Below are 18,621 nucleotides of genomic sequence, written 5' to 3'. Positions count from 1 at the left end.
GAGTGTTTTCTCTTTTTTGCTCAACCCCCCATCACCAACCAGCCCCCAACCCCCACTCCTTGACAGCTGTCTGCCTGCTCTCTATCTATATCTGTCTCTATTTTGCTTGTCAGTTCATTTTGTTCATTAGATTCCACATATGAGTGAAATCATATGGTACTTGTCTTTCTCCAACTGGCTTATTTTACTTAGCATAATGCTCTCCAGGTCCATCCACGCTGTTGCAAAGGGTAGGATTTCCTTCTTTTTCTTCTCTTTTTTTTTTTTTAGTCTCTTTTTCTGAATTTGCACATATAGCTCCAATTGTCTCTACTAAGTGCCAGAAATTTACTAGTATCATTGTCTGACTTTAAATTTCCTGATCTTCTCAATGGCTCTGTTATTACACAGGTATAGTTTTCCCAACTAGATAAGAGCTATGTCCAACAACAATTTTTTTATTTCTCCCACAATATGTAGTATAAAGTAACAAGAAAATATCCTCAGAGATTTCATCAGTAAGGCAGTGTGATATGGAGCAATGAGATATATGTCTGAGTAAATTAAAACTTAAGATGGAACATGACTGTTGAGTGGGATTAATGGAAAGGAAAGAAAGAGAATCACCATTAATTATAACCAGATGCAAAATAATAATAATAATAGCAAAAAGAAGAGAAAAGAAAAGAAAGAGGGCATTTAGAGCAGGGGTCCTCAAACTACAGCCCGTGGGCCACATGCAGCCCGCCGAAAACATTTATCCGGCCCGCCGGGTGTTTTTGCAGCCGCTGCCTGTTGCTTAGCAGCCGACTAGTTTTTTTTAAAAACTATACTCCGGCCCTCCAATGGTCTGAGGGACAGTGAACTGGCCCCCTGTTTAAAAAGTTTGGGGACGGGGAAACTACGATGGTGGCATAGATAAACACTGGGAAATTGCTGCCTCCCACAACAACTTCAAAAAAACAACATAAAGACAAAATGGACATCATCCAGAACTACAGGAAGGCTGGCTGAGTGGAAATTCCACAACTAGAAGGAAAAAAAAACACACTGAGAGTCAGAGGAACTGCGGAAGTAAAGTGCAGAGGTACGGAGGCTCTCAGAAAGGGGCTGGCACCTGAGGACGCGGCTGTCTTTTTGAATCGAGAGGGAGTTACAAGCTCCCAACTGCTCTGAACTCCTGTTCTGGGAAGTCTCTGGGGACCCAGGACTCATACAGGGAGAAGCTGGACTTTCTGGCAGTGGGCAGAACTCAGAACTTGAGGTCGGCTTTCCCTCAGAGGTGCTTGCAGCAATTACCGGGATACTGAGATGCACGGCCCCTTAGGGCAGGGCTGAGAATCCGCCATAGCTGCTTGCTCCGCCCTTTGATTCCCTGAGACCCTGCCCCACCCAGGCTGCGGCAGAGGCTTTTGCATATGAATGCCCTGGCCCTTTGCAACCTGAAAATTACCTAACTGCAGCTGGGCCAGACAGACCCAGAACTTCCAAGAGAAGGCCCAAGGCCCCACAGTGGCTTGCATTGCTTCACAGCTAGGCCTCATCAGGGTACCTCCAAACTCCAAAAAAGGAAGGGGAATATGCAGTTCTCTTCGTAGCTCCTGTTGTGTAACCTCAGGCAGAGGCTAAATTAGCACCTCCTTAGATCCAAGAGCCAGTGTACCAAGTGGTCAGAGGGGGACCATCCAGATTACAACTTCTCAGATCCATAAGGGACACACTCAGGGTGCAGACTCAGTGAGCACCAAAACCCCACTGAAGCAAGTCTTGCCCAAGAAGGGTGTCTTCAGCACAGAAGTTCTCCCACTGCAGACACAGCTGATTCTCACTGCCAATTGGCCTGGAGGTCAATTCCTCCCAGTGATCCTACAACAATCAAGGCATAACTACAATAAGACTGTGCAAAAGCCCACAAGGGGGTACACCAAGAGTATCCACCTCAGGTAACTGGGGAGGCTGAGCCACTGGGTCCTACAGGACACCTAGCACACAAAGCCACTCTACCAACACAGGGAAGCATAAAAAATGCGGAGACAAAGAAAGAGGTCACAAATGACAGAAATGGAGGAAAGCAAACGACTGGATATAGAGTTCAAGGCCACGTTTATAAGGTTTTTCAAGAATTTTATGGAGACCACCGATAAATTTAGTGAGACCCTCGATAAATCTAGTGAGACTCTCGAGGATATGAAAAAGGACCAACTAGAAATTAAGCATACACTAACTGAAATAAAGAATAATATACAAAGATCCAACAGCAGACAAGAGGATCCCAAGAATCAAGTCAAAGATTTGAAATACGAAGAAACAAAAAAGACCCAACCGAAAAAGAAAAAAGAAAAAAGATTCCAAAAATATGAAGATAGTGTAAGGAGCCTCTGGGACAACTTCAAGCGTACCAACATCAGAATTATAGGGGTACCAGAAGAAGAGAGAGGGCAAGATATTGAAAACCGATTTGAAGAAATAATGACAGAAAAGTTCCCCTACCTGGTCAAAGAAATAGACTTACAAGTCCAGGAAGCACAGAGAACCCCAAACAAAAGGAACCCAAAGAGGACCACACCAAGACACATCATAATTAAAATGCCAAGAGCAAAAGACAAAGAGAGAATCTTAAAAGCAGCAAGAGAAAGACAGTCAGTTACCTACAAGGGAGTACCCATACGACTTTCAGCTGATTTCTCAACAGAAACCATGCAAGCCAGAAGAGAGTGGCAAGAAATATTCAAAGTGATGAATGCCAAGAACCTACAACCAAGATTACTTTATCCAGCAAAGCTATCATTCAGAATAGAAGGTCAGATAAAGAGCTTCACAGATAAGAAAACGCTAAAGGAGTTCATTACCACCAAACCAGCATTATATGAAATGCTGAAAGGTATTCTTTAAGAAGAGGAAGAAGAAAAAGGAACTCTTACCATTTGTCACAGCATGGATGGAACTGGAGAGCGGATAAATACCACATGATCTCACTCATTTGTGGAATATAATGAACAACATAAACTGATGAACAAGGACTGATCCAGAGACGGAGAGGCATTGATTGGACTGTCGGGCCTTGGAGGGAAGGTAGGGGAGGGTGGGGGTAAGGGGGAAAGATCAACCAAAGGACTTATATGCAAGCATATAGGCCTAACCAATGGACACGGACAACGGGGAGGTGAGGGCATGAGCGTGGGGTGGGGGGGTAGAGGGTAACTTGGGGATAAGGACACATATGTAATATCTTAATCAATAAAAAATATGTTTTAAAAAAAGAATTTTATATATATATATATATATATATATATATATATATATATATATATATATATATATATATATATATACTAGGGGCCCGGTGCACGAAATTCGTGCACTGGGTGTGTGTGTTGGGGGGAGTGTCCCTCAGCCCAGCCTGCCCCCTCTCACATACTGGGAGCCCTCTGGCGTTGACCCCCATCACTCTCCAATCACAGGATCGGCCCCTTGCCCAGGCCTGACGCCTCCGCCAGAGGTGTCAGGCTTGGACAGGGGACCCCCATCTCCCCCTGATCACTGGCTCTGGCCCCCGCCCAGGCCTGAGGCCTCTGGCCCAGGAATCATGCCTGGGCAGGGGACCCCCATCTCCCTCTGATCGCTTGCTCCACCCCCCACCCAAGCCTGACGCCTCTGACCCAGGCTTCAGGCCTGGGCAAGGGGACCATCATATCCCCCCAATCCCCGGCTCCGCCCCCACCCAGGCCTGATGCCTCGGCCAGAGGAGTTGACCCTCATCACCCTCCGATCACCAATCACCGGATCGGCCCCTTGACCAGGCCTGAGGCCTCTGGCAGAGGTGTCAGGCCTGGGCAGGGGACCCCCAGCTCCCCGCGGTTGCAGGCTCCGCCCCTGCCCAGGCCTAACGCCTCTGGCCTAGGTGTCCGGCCCGGGCAGCGGGGACCCGCAGCTGCAGCGGCCCCGCGATTGTGGGCTTCGCTTTAGGCCCAGGCATGGGACCCCTAGCTCCCGGGACTGCCAGCTTCGACCCTGCCCAGCTCCCATCGCTGGCTCCACCCCTACTTCCTGCTATCACTGGCCAGGGCGGCAAAGGCACCTGATTCTCCGATCATGGGTGGGGGGCAGGGCAAAGGCGGCCCCAGGGCCGCCTTTGCCCTTCCCCCCAGCTCTTAGCTCCCCCCTGGGTTTCCAATCACTGTCAGTGGCAGGGGGCTTCTTCCTGCTTTCCTTTTCGCCTCCCTGCATTGTGCCTACATATGCAAATTAACCGCCATCTTGTTGGCAGTTAACTGCCAATCTTAGTTGGCAGTTAATTTGCATATAGCCCTGATTAGCCAATGAAAAGGGTAGCTCGTACGCCAATTACCATTTTTCTCTTTTATTAGGTAGGATATATATATATATATATATATATATATATATATATATATATATATATATATATATATATAAAAGTTTGGGGACCCCTGATTTAGAGGCAGGGTGAAGAAGATAAACAAGGGAAGTTCAATGTGCTGTTCTGAGAATCTGCTTTAAACTAAACACTAGTATTTCCTTTGTTCCATGAGATTTTCAAAATTACCTTCCTCATCACATAATTAATCTATAGTAAACCAACTAGACAACAAGAGTCTTCTAAGAATTCTAAAATTCCCCCATTAAACAATCACAATAAAAGTCCCAGGAATTAAGATTTAGGCCTCTCTTTATAAGCCTCTTTACTCTGATATATCATAATAATGCTCAACTAAGATGAAAAGAAAACTCTGCCCAAAAATTCCTTCTTTGATACTTCTGGTTAAGATGGCAGCATAGGTAAACACAGTACTAAACCCCTCCCACAACCTCATCAAATGTACAACTAAAGTACAGAACAACCATTCTTCAGAACCACCTGAAATCTAGCAGAATAGAAGTTCTACAACTAGAGATTTAAAGAAGAAGCACATTGAGACTGCTGGAGGGGAGGAGACAAGGAACAGGCTGGTTCCACACCCACATGAGGCTGTTTAAAGTCAGGAGGGATGTCTTGGCTGTAGAAGTCCCCCCTGAAGAGTGACGGGTCCCAGCCCCACACCAGACCTCCAGCCCAGGGTTCCAGTGCTGGGAAGAGAAGTCCCCATAACATCTGGCTGTAAAAACCAGAAGGGATTGTGGCTGAGTGAGGCAGAAGGCTACTGGAGTCCCAGGCAGTTCCTCTTAAAGGGCCCATGCATGAACTTCCTCAGACTCCCTCCCTCTGAGCTTCAGTGCTTGGCCAGCAGCTTGAAAGGAACCAGAGACATACTGGGAGGAACTGAATTGGCATCAGGGTGAGAGCTGGGGGGTGGGAGGGGCAGCTTTCTGTAGACAAAAGGTTCTTGTTCATTTTTTGAGGTCCCCCCCAACAGAGCAGCACCATATCTGAGTTTCCATCAACCTGGCCCACACTGTTTGCCCCACCCTCGTGATTCCCTGAGACCTCTCCCCACCCAACTTGCAGACCCACCCAAGCCATTTCCAGTGGCTTTTCTATAAAACTGGCCTCTCTTGCCTCATGTTTCTGGCTTCCATAATATCTCTCAAACAAGCAGTATCTGGCTTCTGTGTATCCTCTACCTCTTGCTAAGTGGCCCCAGGCTTGACACTATTGGCAGCCTGCCTTGGTTCACAGCTTGGCTTCTCCTGGGCACCTTCAAGCTCAACACAAGTACCAGCCACCTTCAGATAACTCTGTAGTTCATGCTGGATAGCCCAGGCAGGACACAGGCAGTGGCTGACTTTTCATTTCCTGGAAGTCACCAGAGTCAGTGTACTCAGTGAATGGCTTTAGACCATGCCAGATTACAAAAGGTGAACTCAGGAGCACAAAAATCCCACTGAAGTAAGTCCTGCTCTGATGTAGGGTTGACTCCTGTACAGCAGCTCCCCTGCTGTTGTCCCAGCCAGTCCTCAGCCAATTTACCTTGGGATAAATCCCTCCCAATGAAACCAACAGCAATAAAGGCTCAGTTACAACAGGACAGTGCACACAGCTCACACAGGGGTGTACTTGAGGCACCAGCTCAGGTGATTGGCGAGGCTGTAACACTGGGCCCTATAGGACTCCTACTACACAAAGTCATTCTACTAAGTCTGGAAGATGTATCAGCTCTACTTACTACATGGAAACATACATAGGGAAGCAGCCAAAATGAAGAAACAAAGAAACATGTCCCAAATGAAAGATCAGAGGAAATCTCCAGAAAAATAACTAAATGAAATGGAGGTAAGCAAACTACCAGATACAGAGTTCAGAACAATGGTTATAAGGATTCTCAAGGAACTTAGTGAGAACTTCAACAGCAAGGAAAAAGTCATAGAAACCATAAAAAGAAACTAGTCAGAAATGAGGAAACTAATTTTAATGAAGAATAATATACAGGGAATAGTAGAGTAGATGACACAGAGAGTAAAATTAACAATTTGGAGTATAAGCAAGCAAAAAACATCCAATAAGAATAGCAAAAACAAAAAAGAATCCAAAAATATGAAGATAGAGTGAGATGTTCTGGGACAACTTCAAGTGTACCAACATTTGCATCATGGGGGTACCAGAAGGAGAAGACAGAGAACAAGAAATTGAAAACCTATTTGAAAAAAATGACAGAAAACTTCTCTTATTTAGTGCAGGAAATAGACATACAAGTCCAAGAGGAGCAGAGAATCCCAAACAAGATGAACCCAAAGAGGCTCAAACCAAGACACATCATAATTAAAATGTCAAAGGATAAAGACAAATTGAGAATCTTAAAAGCAGCAAGAGAAAATCAGTTAGTTGCCTACAAGGGAGCTCCTAAAAGACTGTCAGCTGATATCTCAACAGAAACTTTGCAGGCCAGAAGGGAGTAGCAAGAAATATTCAAAGTGATAAAAAGCATGGACCTACAACCAAAATTATTCTATCCAACAAAGTTATCATTTAGAATTGAAGGGCAGATAAAGAGCTTCCCAGACAAGAAAACACTAAAGGAGTTCATCACCACCAAACCAGTTTTACAAGAAATCTTAGAGGGTCTTCTTTAAGAAGAAGAAGGTAAAAAAAGATAAAAATATGAACAATAGAATGGCAATAAATACATATCTATCAACAATTGAATCTAAAAATCCAAATAAACAAATAAGCAAAACCAAAACAGGCAGACTCACAGATACAGAGAACATTTTGACAGTTGACAGATTGGGCATGGGGGTAAGGGGTGGCAGAAAGATGAAAAAGATGAAGGGGTTTAGAAGTACAAATTGGTTGTTACAGAATAGTCATGGGGATGTAAAGTATAGCATAAGGAATATAGTCAATAATATTCTAACAGCTATGTATGGTGTCAGATGAATATGAAATTTATTGATATAGTCACTTAGTATGTTATATGTCTAATCACAAGGGTGTACACTTGAAACTGTTAAACTATTATATATCAATTTTAATTGAAAAATAAGCAATGATTAAAAAATAAAAAAAATTTAAATTCAGTTTATTGAACATAAAAAAATTCCTTCCTCATTCTCCTAACTCAATACAAGGAACATTCTTTGGAAACAGATTTGTGCTTCAAAGAGCTTGGTGCTCTACTAAGCAATGGTTATGAAGTCAAAAACATAATTCTTATTATCACAAACAGTAATTTTGGTTCTTTTTTGAAATAATTATGCCTAGGAGTGATCAGTTTGCCCTCTTTATATATTCACAGCTCTTTATTAATCTATTAAATATAGCAATGTTTACCCATTTTTCTATTTTTTATTTTTAACTTCTCATGGGGTATTTTTTGCTGAACAATATCCCTTGGTTCTAGGTTTTCTTTTTAACTTCCTTGCTTCAAACTATATGACATGGCTTGTAGGAATTTCCACAATACCTTGAATCAAAGATTACATATCACATATCTTTCCTAGCCCTTAGCAATGCCTCTGGCATAAAGTAGATAGAAATGAATATTTATTGTTTGTTGTTGTTGATAAATCAAGCAGATCTTGCCAGCCTGTGGTTTATGTTGATACTAGAGAGGCCAACTCAGTTTTCATATAACCATGTGAAGATGGTTTGCCTCCCATGGAACTTGAGCATGTCTTTTCTGTTAGAAAGTGGCCATATGAGTTATGTCTTTAACACTTTATTAGGCATAAAAGTTTATTAATGCTATATAGTAGTGACATTTCCTTATTATTTTGTTCCTTGTCTTATTATATTTTAAAACCAAATAATACACATATATAAGTGCCTTATAGCAGAACTGATAAGTTGTTCACACAGCATGAATGTACTGGGTAGTGGCAGCCAGCATCTATTATGACAGGGTTGAGCCCATGCAAAAAAATCAGGAATTAGATATTTCAGAAACCTTTCCTGTTGTGTGTATGTGTGTGTGTGTATGTGTGTGTGTGTGTGTGTGTGTGTGTGTGTGTTTTAATTTATCTTTATTGTTAAAAGTATGACAGGTGTCTATTTCCCATTCACTTCTTCTAGCCCATACCCACCCCCCATCACAGGCCTTCACCATGCTATTATCCATGTCCGTGGGTTATGCATAAATGCATGTAAATTTTTTGGTTAATCTCTTTCCACCCACCCACCCCTGCCTTCTCTTTGAGAGTCGACAGTCTGTTCCATGCTTCTATGTCTCAGGATCTATTTTGTTCATCAATTTATTTTGTTCTTTAGATTCCACATATGAGTGAAATCATGTGATACTTGGCTTATTACGCTTAGCATAAGAAATATTTTTTTTCTTTCTTTCTTTTCCTTTCTTTCTTTTTTTTTTCCTGCTGAATAGTATTCCTTAGTGTAAATGTATCACAGCTTTTTTATCCATTCACCTACTGATGGGCACTTGGGCTATTGTAAATTGCAGTGCTATGAACATAAGGGTGCATATTTTTTTTTCTGATTGGTATTTCAGGTTTCTTAGGATATATTCCTAGAAATGGGATCACCGGGTCAAATAGTAGTTCCATATTTAATTTTTTGAGGAAACTCCATACTGTTTTCTATAGTGGCTGCACCAGTCTGCATTCCCACCAGCAGTATACAAGGGTTCCCTTTCCTCCACATCCTTGCCAGCACTTATCATTTGTTGATTTGTTGATGGTAGCTATTCTGACAGGTGTGAGGTGATACCTCATTATCATTTTAATTTGCATCTCACTGATGACTAGTGACTTTGAGCATTTTTTCATGTCTCTTGGCCATCTGTATGTCCACTTTGGAGAAGTATATATTTAGGTCCTTTGCCCATTTTTAATTGGGTTATTTATCTTCCTTTTGTTAAGTTGTAAGAGTTCCTTATATATTTTGGATATTAACCCCTTATCAGATGTATCATTGGTAAATACGTTATCCCATACAGTGGGCTCTCTTTTCATTTTGTTGATGGTTTCTCTTGCTGTGCAGAAAATTTTTATTTTGATTTGTCTCATTTGTTTATTAAATATTTTTAAAAGAAAAAGCAGTGATTTCTTAATGATAATACTTAATTAACCCCAATAAATGATTTGGCAAGTTATTTGCTTTTGAAGATGTAAATGTAAATATGAGGGAAATTTTTCTTTCCAAAATAATGATAGTGCTTCCCAGGTGGGTTAGTAAACCAAAATATTCCTAAACACTTGGGCCCAGCTTCCACTTTGAGCTCTCACTGCAGACTGATAACAAACTTATCATCTTACTTTTATGCTGATAGCTCTAAGTTGTCTAATTGCAAATGAGTAGTTACAAGTGTTCAACTTCTCAGGGAAATTTATTTTGATCCAGAATTAGAAACAAGGGCAAATGAATGTTCATCTAGTATGATTCTGAGACAGAGTCCAAAAAAAAAAAAAAGATTTGATAGCATGATGAACTCTACCTCAAAACCATATGACATAGGCAGGCTTACAAGAGGATCTGTGGGGAAGCTCACAAGGTTTTCCAGTTATCTACAGCTGCAGAAATTAGAAAAATCAAGGCAAGAGGATGTCAGGGTGGCAAGATACATTTATCTCTGATAATTATTGATCTGCTCTCTGTGTTCTCAGCATGATGTAGTCCACTGGTGTCAGAAGACCTATGTTGTATGCCTAGTTCTGCCTTATCCTTGCTGTGGGGCTTAGGAAATTTAACTTTGTCTCTCTGAGTCCCAGATTCCTCTTCTGAATAATGGCACCAGTTACAGATTTTGCTTCTGATGACATCTTCGATGCTCTTCCACCTCCCCTTTCAACACAATCTTTTCCAAAATACACTGGAGCTTCCTAGGATGGCTTTCATCCCTATTGTAGTGTTCAGCTCTTTTCTGATCCATACCCAGGAGTCCTGGACCAGAATAGTTCAATGTGTGCTCAGCCCCTTCTCCTAGAACTGTCGGGATCAAAGCCTTAGGCCTCAGTTTGCCCGGAAGGGATTTAAGACACGGAGATATGCTAATATGCTGCAAACGGTATAATTCTATCTACACTAATAAAAGACAAAGATGCTAATTGACTGTACCTTCGCTATGCCCCAAGCCACGTCCTCCAGCCAATCAGAGCGACTATATGCAAATTAACCCAACCAAGATGGCTGCCGGCAGCCACAGAGCTGAAGCAAGCAGGAGGCTTGGTTGCCCGGGTGATGGAGGAAGCCAAGCTTCCCTCCTGCCCTGAGCTGGCTGTGGCCTCTGCTCATGGCAACAAAGTTTCAATTATAGAAGACAAATAAATCCCAGATACTTGCTTCCAGCCAGCCTCCACTGGGAGCTTGGGTTGCTGGGGGCCGTGGTCAGCCTGAAAACAGCCATCAACCCCTCACCCAGGATGGCCACACCCTCATGGGATGAGGGTCCCCGCTGGGGGGCTTGGACAGCTTGCAAACAGCATTCAGCTCCTCACCCATGCTGGCCAGGCACCCCAGGGGGGACCCCCACCCTGAAGGGGCTGTGGCCATCCTGCAAACAGCCATCAGCCCCTCACCCAGGCTGGCCAGGCACTCCTATATAATAAAAGGGTAATATGCAAACTGACCCTAACAGCAGAACGACTGGGAATGACTGGTCACTATGACACACACTGACCATCAGGGGGCAGACAGTCAATGCAGGAGCTGCCCCCTGGTGGTCAGTGCACTCCCACAGGGGGAGCTCTGCTCAGCCACAAGCCAGGCTGACGGCTGCCAGTACAGTGATGGTAACCTCTCCCGCCTCCTCAGCAGCACTAAGGGTGTCCGGCTGCAGCTTAGGCCTGCTCCCCGCTGGCAAGTGGACATCCCTCGAGGGCTTCCAGGCTGCCAGAGGGATGTCTGATTGCCAACTTAGGCCTAATCCCCCAGGGAGCAGGCCTAAGCCAGCAGGTGGTCATCCCCCGAGGGGTCCCAGACTGCGAGAGGGTACAGGTCGGGCTGAGGAACCCCCCCCCCCCGAGTGCACAAATTTTTGTGCACCAGGCCTCTAGTTCCATTATAAAGGTCATTTTATTTTTTATTTTTTTATTTTTTTTAAATATATTTTATTGATTTTTTACAGAGAGGAAGGGAGAGAGATAGAGAGTTAGAAACATCGATGAGAGAGAAACATCGATCAGCTGCCTCCTGCACATCTCCTACTGGGGATATGCCCACAACCCAGGTACATGCCCTTGACCGGAACCGAACCTGGGACCTTTCAGTACGCAGGCCGACGCTCTATCCACTGAGCCAAACCGGTTTCGGCTATAAAGGTCATTTTAATTGATTAACCATGCAGTCCTTAAATTCCCTTTATGGCTTGTGCAGTAGGTAATGGGTAGGTAATGAACTTTCTCAGGCAATCTGTTCCATCTTTGAATGGCTCTTATGGTTGAGCTATAACCTAGGTCCCTGTCACTCTTCCAATTGTAGTCCAAGTGCTACTCATTGGTGCCATACAGAAGTCTAATCACACATCTGAGTAATAATTATATACATATATATTTAAAGATGTTTTTCTGGCCTCCCCCCAATTTTTTTTCTATTGTTTCTTACAAATATTTGCCTAATTCTTCATTGCCTTTTTTTCTTCTCCCTAAACACCTCCAGTTTTTCTAATCCTAATCCTATACAATAAAAGGCTAATATGCAAATTGACTGAACTGCAGAATGACCAGTCGCTATGATGCACACTGACCACCAGGGGCCAGACACTCAGCACAGGAGCTGCCCCCTGGTGGTCAGTGGGCTCCCACCCCCACAGCAGCATTAAGGACCCCTCTGGGGATGTCCACCTGAGGGGTCCTGGACTTGAGACGGTGCAGGCCAGGCTGAGGGACCTCCCTGCCACCCCCCAGTGCACGAATGTCATGCACCAGGCCTCTAGTTTGATTATAATAACCAATAATAATGGTTATTACTAATATTCTGCTAATCTTCTGCCAACTCCTCAACAAGATTATTAGGAGTGATCTTGTGAGAATCTAATGAAGGTCCAAACACAGGCTAAGAATGAGGGTCCAAAGTTTAGCTTTTTTTCCTCTCTGCCAGCTTGACACATTATCACTGAAAGAAATCAATTTTGTTTGACATGATTTGTTCTTAGTGAATCAGTGCTAGTTCCTGGTGATCACTGCTTCTTCTAGTAAATAATCCACCCCAGCATCTTGACCAGCATTTGTTTTCATTCTCTTTCGGGAAATTCCGAAATGACATCCCAGTTGTTGATGTTCTCTGTATCTTCCTTGTTCTCTGTATCTCCTCACAAATTAATGACAATGACTCCACAATTGCTTTAACATTTCTCATTTTTATCTTTTGATAAAATGAGATGCAAGGTGGAAAACCATTTAGGTCAAAGAATAAATGCATCTAAGCATGTGTGCCTAGGGTGGACACTTCTCTCTGTGCAAACCTGCTATTTCTGAGGTTTCAGAATTCTCTTTCAAGGGAGAGTAGGGAGTTGGCATAACAGACTTTATTTTCTTGAAAAGCCAGAATCCACACGCTCTGTTCATGCATGGCCACAAAGAGCAAGAGTTATTTCCTTGTAGAATGGGTCTAGAGACTAGAGCATGTGTAGAAAAGAGAAATCATGACTAGAATCAGAGAGACAGGCAAGTAAATGAGGAATGAAATGAATGAAAATTAGAACCTGTCTCTTAAAACTCCCCAATATGCATCACCCCTAGGAAAAAAAAGAGAGAACTATGTTTGTCTCCATATTTCTCCACTTAGGTTTGGCATAACCAGCAGTCTCTCTTCTCTGAGGGAGAGGACAAGTATCTGCTGGTCTGGATTAAGACGCATTAACAGGGGGAAGCACATGGCCGTTTACACAGTGCTCATCCCAACACTGGGCCAAGGTTAATGAACTGATGGGGGAAAAACATGCTGCATAAATGTTGAAACTTACTAAGCATGAGATCATCACTCCCAACTATTCTTTATTTTACAAGAATCTAAATTGAAGAAATCCAACCTACACTTTCATACATAAACATTGAAAATTATTCTTATAATAGCTGGTCATACTTTTGAGGACAAACAACAGCAATTTTTAACTGTAAGATTGTAAGAGCAGGTTTGGTTCTAAAAGAGTTTTATTGAAACGGTATTGGAAGAAACTGCAATTTATTGAAGTACTGCATTGCATTTTCCTTTGTTTTTTCAACAGGTTAGTAATTTCAGAAGTGGTAATTAGCCTTGACAGAGAGTACACAGAACGATAAGTGGATACTACGTGCAGTGGAGGGGCTCGGCAGTGCCAGGCTTTTTATTTTCAGTCGGAGCTAATTATCCTTATTATACTGCATGACTCTTTTTTTCTTGAATTATGAGTGGAAAGTGCTGAATAGAAACTTTTTTTCCAAAGTGCCCTGAACTGTGGAGGGAAATGAAAATCACAAACAATGAAAAGCTAGTTAGACAATGAGAGTGATCATCTATAAAGGGATTCTGAAGGAAGTTCCCTTTTCCTGCACTATAGAAATGTAAAGTGCTTATCAGAAAACGAGCTGGGATGTTTTTGTTTTTGTTTTGCTTTGTCACAGGGATGGAGGGAAAAAGCTAGACTCAGCCTCACCCTAAAGCAAATCCCCAGGAAAAAAGATTGAAAGTTGTGAATCTTTGCACAGGACCAATAAAGTGTGTTGGGGCAGGGAGGGGCCATGTTGAGACACAGGGGTGCAATGAATTTGAAATAACCTTTTCATGCAGTTAAATCCTCAGGCTAGACCTCTCCGTGTGAGGAAAGTTATTTGGGATCCTACCTGACCCAAATGCTACCTGTGAACTGATCTGAAAAGAGAAACTTCAGTTTTAAATCCAGTGACTATGCAATCCTTTATCTCTCCTTTTCCTCTTCTCCATGGCCACCCCCCCCCCCATTATAGTGATGCATATGAGCAAAATTCCACAGATGGTGCATGCTTTTATGAGCTCAGTCCTGAAATTTGGTTTGAAATTTCCCCAGTGTCCTCTGTGCTTCTGTCTTTGCAACAGATGCACTTAAATGTTAGCAATTTATTTGCAGCCTGTGCTACAACCAGAGCTAAAGAGGAGAGAGCAAGGACTGTCAGAGGAGAAGCTGAGCTACCAGCACAGCATGATGATCCATGATCACAACTGCTGCATGAGCCAGAGGAGAGCTGGTTCCTGCGGGCACTGCCAGTGAGCCGCAGAAAAATCAATTTTTCCTCCCCTCCAGTTCAAGTCTGTTCCATGAATAAGACATTAAATCCAATTATCCTCAAGGAGCTTCTTTGCTTTCTTTAGCTTATCATGCTTAGTATTCCCACATGACAACATCTCTTTTTCGGTCGTTAGCATTTAGCAGGCCTCCAGCTTCTGGAGGGACAGGATGTAGCAGTTCATGAGAGCCCAGGAAGAGGAGGGTTATTTTTAAGGACACCCAAGTTCTGTAAGGTGACACCATCTAAGAATACAGCATTGGTTCCAGGGTAACATGAGTCAACCCTTTTATTTGGTATGTCAACAGTTACATGCTCATTTAGCTGCACTGAAATATTCTTGAACAGAAAGTTATGGGCTTTCTGTGTGGGTTTAGAAATGTCAGCCAAATAAGCAGACAATGAACAAGAGCACAGTGTTTTCTTCCTCTGATGCAACCATCATACGTGAGATTAGGAGATGATACACCGTTTCCCAAATAGGGGCACGCACTGGGAAAACATAATTCAGGCTGGTCACATGTACTGGAGAAGCAACTTTGGTTGTTTAACTAAGATAAAATCCCACGTATGCTCGGTATTTATTACACAGGTCAGATATGCCTCTGCCAGATCCTGTCCCCAGCTCTATGGAATTGGGAAGCTCATGACCTTATCTCCAAGGTTCACAGCCTTTCTTCCTTGATACAAAGTTCATCTTGTCACCTTCTTAATAGTTTCAGCTTGTCACCTTCTTAATAGTTTCAGGTCATCTTTCCTACAAAACTCTTCATTAAAATGAAAACAAGCTAATGTCACTAAGCCTGAGTTTTAAATTATGGTTCTTCCCAACTAATCTGGTTGAATTTGAAGTTCCTTTAACAGCCGGCACTGCAATTCTGACCTTGCCATTTATTTCCTGTGTGACGCAGGCAAGTGCTTTAAATCTAATCCTCAACTCTCTCAATCCAAATGGAGACATCAATAGGACTAATTTCAAAGTTTTTTAAACCAACACACTAGAATATGGAAAACAATCCTTCAGCAAGAGACTAAACTGGTACCCAGCTTCAAAACACACTCAAATTGGGTCATGGTGCCTGCATGACCTGTTTGATCTCTTATGGCCTGGTTGGTGATTACAAGGTTTTAGAGAAATCAATCATCAATCTTCCCAGTGAAAATTACTTTTTTTAAAAATCCCACTCAGATGGCATCCTTTCCCTCTAACTCTCTCAAATGAGAGAGAAGAAGGATCACCAATGACAAATGGCAGTTCCTGAAGCAACGCCAAGAGCTGCTCCGGCTCAGGAGAGCGCTGGGCCTCCTCTTCATGGTTTCAGTGCTCTGCACAGTCAGAGAAACTTCTCTAAGAACCAACTATAGAAACGATCCCTGAAAGCATTTTTCAAAGGAATTAAATTGGATAATTTACAAAAAACTTAGCACTATTCCTGGCATACTATAAACTTGTAACAAAAGTTTGTTGTTACTTATAACTAGAGGCCCAGCATGCGATTGAAATCATGTGAGGAGGCGCCTTGCCTCCCCACCCGCCCCGCCCCTGCTCCCGCCCCCTGTGTGAGGAGGCACCCCGTGGGGAGCCGGTACCGGCGCCTGACCCACGTAGCGCCGGCCAGCCGCAGCGTTGTGTCCACTGGGGTGGGGGCAGGCGCTCCTGTGTGTTGTGTCTCCACTGCAGCCTGCCCCCAGCCCCAGCCTCCTTGCAGCCGCTAGGGTGCGGGCGGCACACAGTTCCCTCCTGCCCATCTGCGCCAGCAGCTCCTCCTGAGCACTGGTGATGCTTGGCTAATTAGCATATTCCATGTTTATATATATAGATGATAATAGTTATTGTTATTTTATATGCATCGTGGTCATTTAAAACACAACAACATGCATTGCATAATATCATCTATTTAATAAAGAGCCAGGGTCATAACCACCGTTACCACCCGAAGGCTTGACCGGACTGGAAGTCATTGCTGGGTTGCTGTGGTGACCCAGCACTGACTGGGGCTACTGCGGCTGCCCTGACCAAGCACTGACTGCCTAGGGGGCTGTAGATCAGGCCTGGAGATAGTCCTGCAGAGAGAGAGGCAGGGTCTGATCTGTAGCCTCTGTGGCAACCTTTGATCAGAACTTGCCTCTCTTTCTCTCCAGGCCTGGCAACAGCCACACCTCTATTTCTCTCCAGGCCCCGTTGATAGGCCCAGAGATGTTGACTGGCATAGAAACTGACCAATCAGAATCAAATCTGGATGAATGTAAGGAGCCAATGGCTGTATGGAGGCAGAGCTTTTGACACTGACTGGCAAAAAACTGACCAATCAGAACCAAATTGGCAGGCAGAGGAGGGCAGTTGGGGGCAAGATCAGGCCTGCAGGGGAGAGCCATTGGGGGCGAGATCAGGATGGCAGGGGAGGGTAGTTGGGGGCGATATCAGGCTGACAGGGGAGGGCAGTTAGAGGTGATCAGGCAGGTAGAGGCAGTGGGGGGTGAGATCAGGCCGACAGGGGAGGGCAGTTAGGGGCGATCAGGCAGGCAGGCAGAGAGGTTAGAGGTGATCAGGCAGGCAGGCAGAGGGGTTGGGGGCAATCAGGCAGGCAGGCAGGTGAGTGGTTAGGAGTCAGTGGTCCCAGATTGTGAGAGGGTGTCCAACCGTGGTTGGATATCCCCCGAGGGGTCCCCAATTGGAGTGGGTGCAGGCTGGGCTGAGGGAACCCCTTCCCTTTGTGCACGAATTTCATGCACTGGGCCTCTAGTCCTATATAATAAAAGGGTAATATGCAAATTGACGCTAACGGCAGAACAACTGGTCACTATGATGCACACTGACCACCAGGGGGCAGATGCTCAACACAGAAGCTGCCTCCTGGTGGTCAGTGTGCTTCTGCAGGGGGAGCTCTGCTCAACCACAAGCTGGGCTGACAGCTGTGAGCGCAATAGCAGTGGCGGGAGCCTCTCCTGCCTCCACGGCAGTACTAAGGATGTCCATGGGGAACAGACCTCAGCTGGCAGCTGGACATCCCCTGAGGGGTCCCGGGATGCCAGAGGGATGCCTGATTGCCAGCTTAGGCCTGATTCCCTGGGGAGCAGGCCTAAGCTGGCAGGTGGGCATTCCTTGAGGGAATTTTCATGCACCAGGCCTCTAGTACTATCATAATATCATATATAATATAGTATACTCCCAAATTATAAAAATACAGTAGACATTCGGTTACAATCATCAGTCCTTCACAGAGCTCTTAACATTTGCAAAATGTTAAGTAGAGAATATCAATGTGAAATAAGCTTCAAACAGAGAATGATATTTCTAAGATCCAGTTCTGATCATATCACTGATCTGCTTAAGCCCATCAATGACCCCATTACTCTTAGGACAAAACTCAAATGTCTTGTGACTTTGCAAGGCCCTATGTGACTAGTCATTTCTTGCCTGCCTGTTGTGGTGCCTCAACACCACCTCTTAAGCATGGACTCTCCTCTGTCTGCAGTATTCTTCCCTTCCCCAGCCACTTCCTTAGCCAACACCTACACACCCTTCAGGATCCCACTTCAATAGCACTTCCTCCTGAGTTGGTGTCCCTCTGGTCTGATCCTACAACATCCTGGAGGGTTGTTCGTTGTTTTTTCTGACAAAGAATTCTTTACACTTGCCTCTTTTCTTCTCCCGCACTAGCCCGAAAGATCTGTAAGGGACTGTGAGAGTTGAATTCATCCCACTGCATTACAGTATTTATGTACTTGTGATTCATTTACATAACAAATTCTGAATCTCTACATCTGCATTGTTCAATCCTCCATCCTCCATAATGTGGGCTACAAAGTTCAAACAGATTAGTAATTTCAAATTAGATTTAGCCTAATGCACACACATACCATACTACTCAGACTGGCTTATTCTAGTACTGTATAAATCATTAGGAAATTCTAGGTGGAGGTCAAGGTTTGAAATATCTGCCAATAACTTTATGTAAGTCAGTGTTTACTATTAACCACAATGTCTTTGTGAGCGGCACTACTGAGAGACAATCTGGTGAGAGGGGTGGAAGACTTATCCTAATGCTACATTGC

General features: G+C 43.9%; 1 non-coding gene across 1 annotated transcript; it reads right to left on the bottom strand.

Moving 5' to 3' along the window:
- Window positions 1-15,745: 15,745 nt before the first annotated feature.
- On the bottom strand, window positions 15,746-15,955 carry LOC132231983 (small nucleolar RNA U3). The gene has a single exon (XR_009452158.1). It is a non-coding gene; the product is annotated as a small nucleolar RNA U3 (small nucleolar RNA).
- Between the last annotated feature and the right edge of the window lie 2,666 nt (window positions 15,956-18,621).

This window comes from Myotis daubentonii, chromosome 3 (genome assembly GCF_963259705.1).
Source record: "Myotis daubentonii chromosome 3, mMyoDau2.1, whole genome shotgun sequence".
In the NCBI taxonomy this organism is placed as follows: Eukaryota; Metazoa; Chordata; class Mammalia; order Chiroptera; family Vespertilionidae; genus Myotis; species Myotis daubentonii.
Note: the sequence above shows the minus strand (reverse complement) of the source record. Positions and strands in the feature narration are given on the sequence as shown.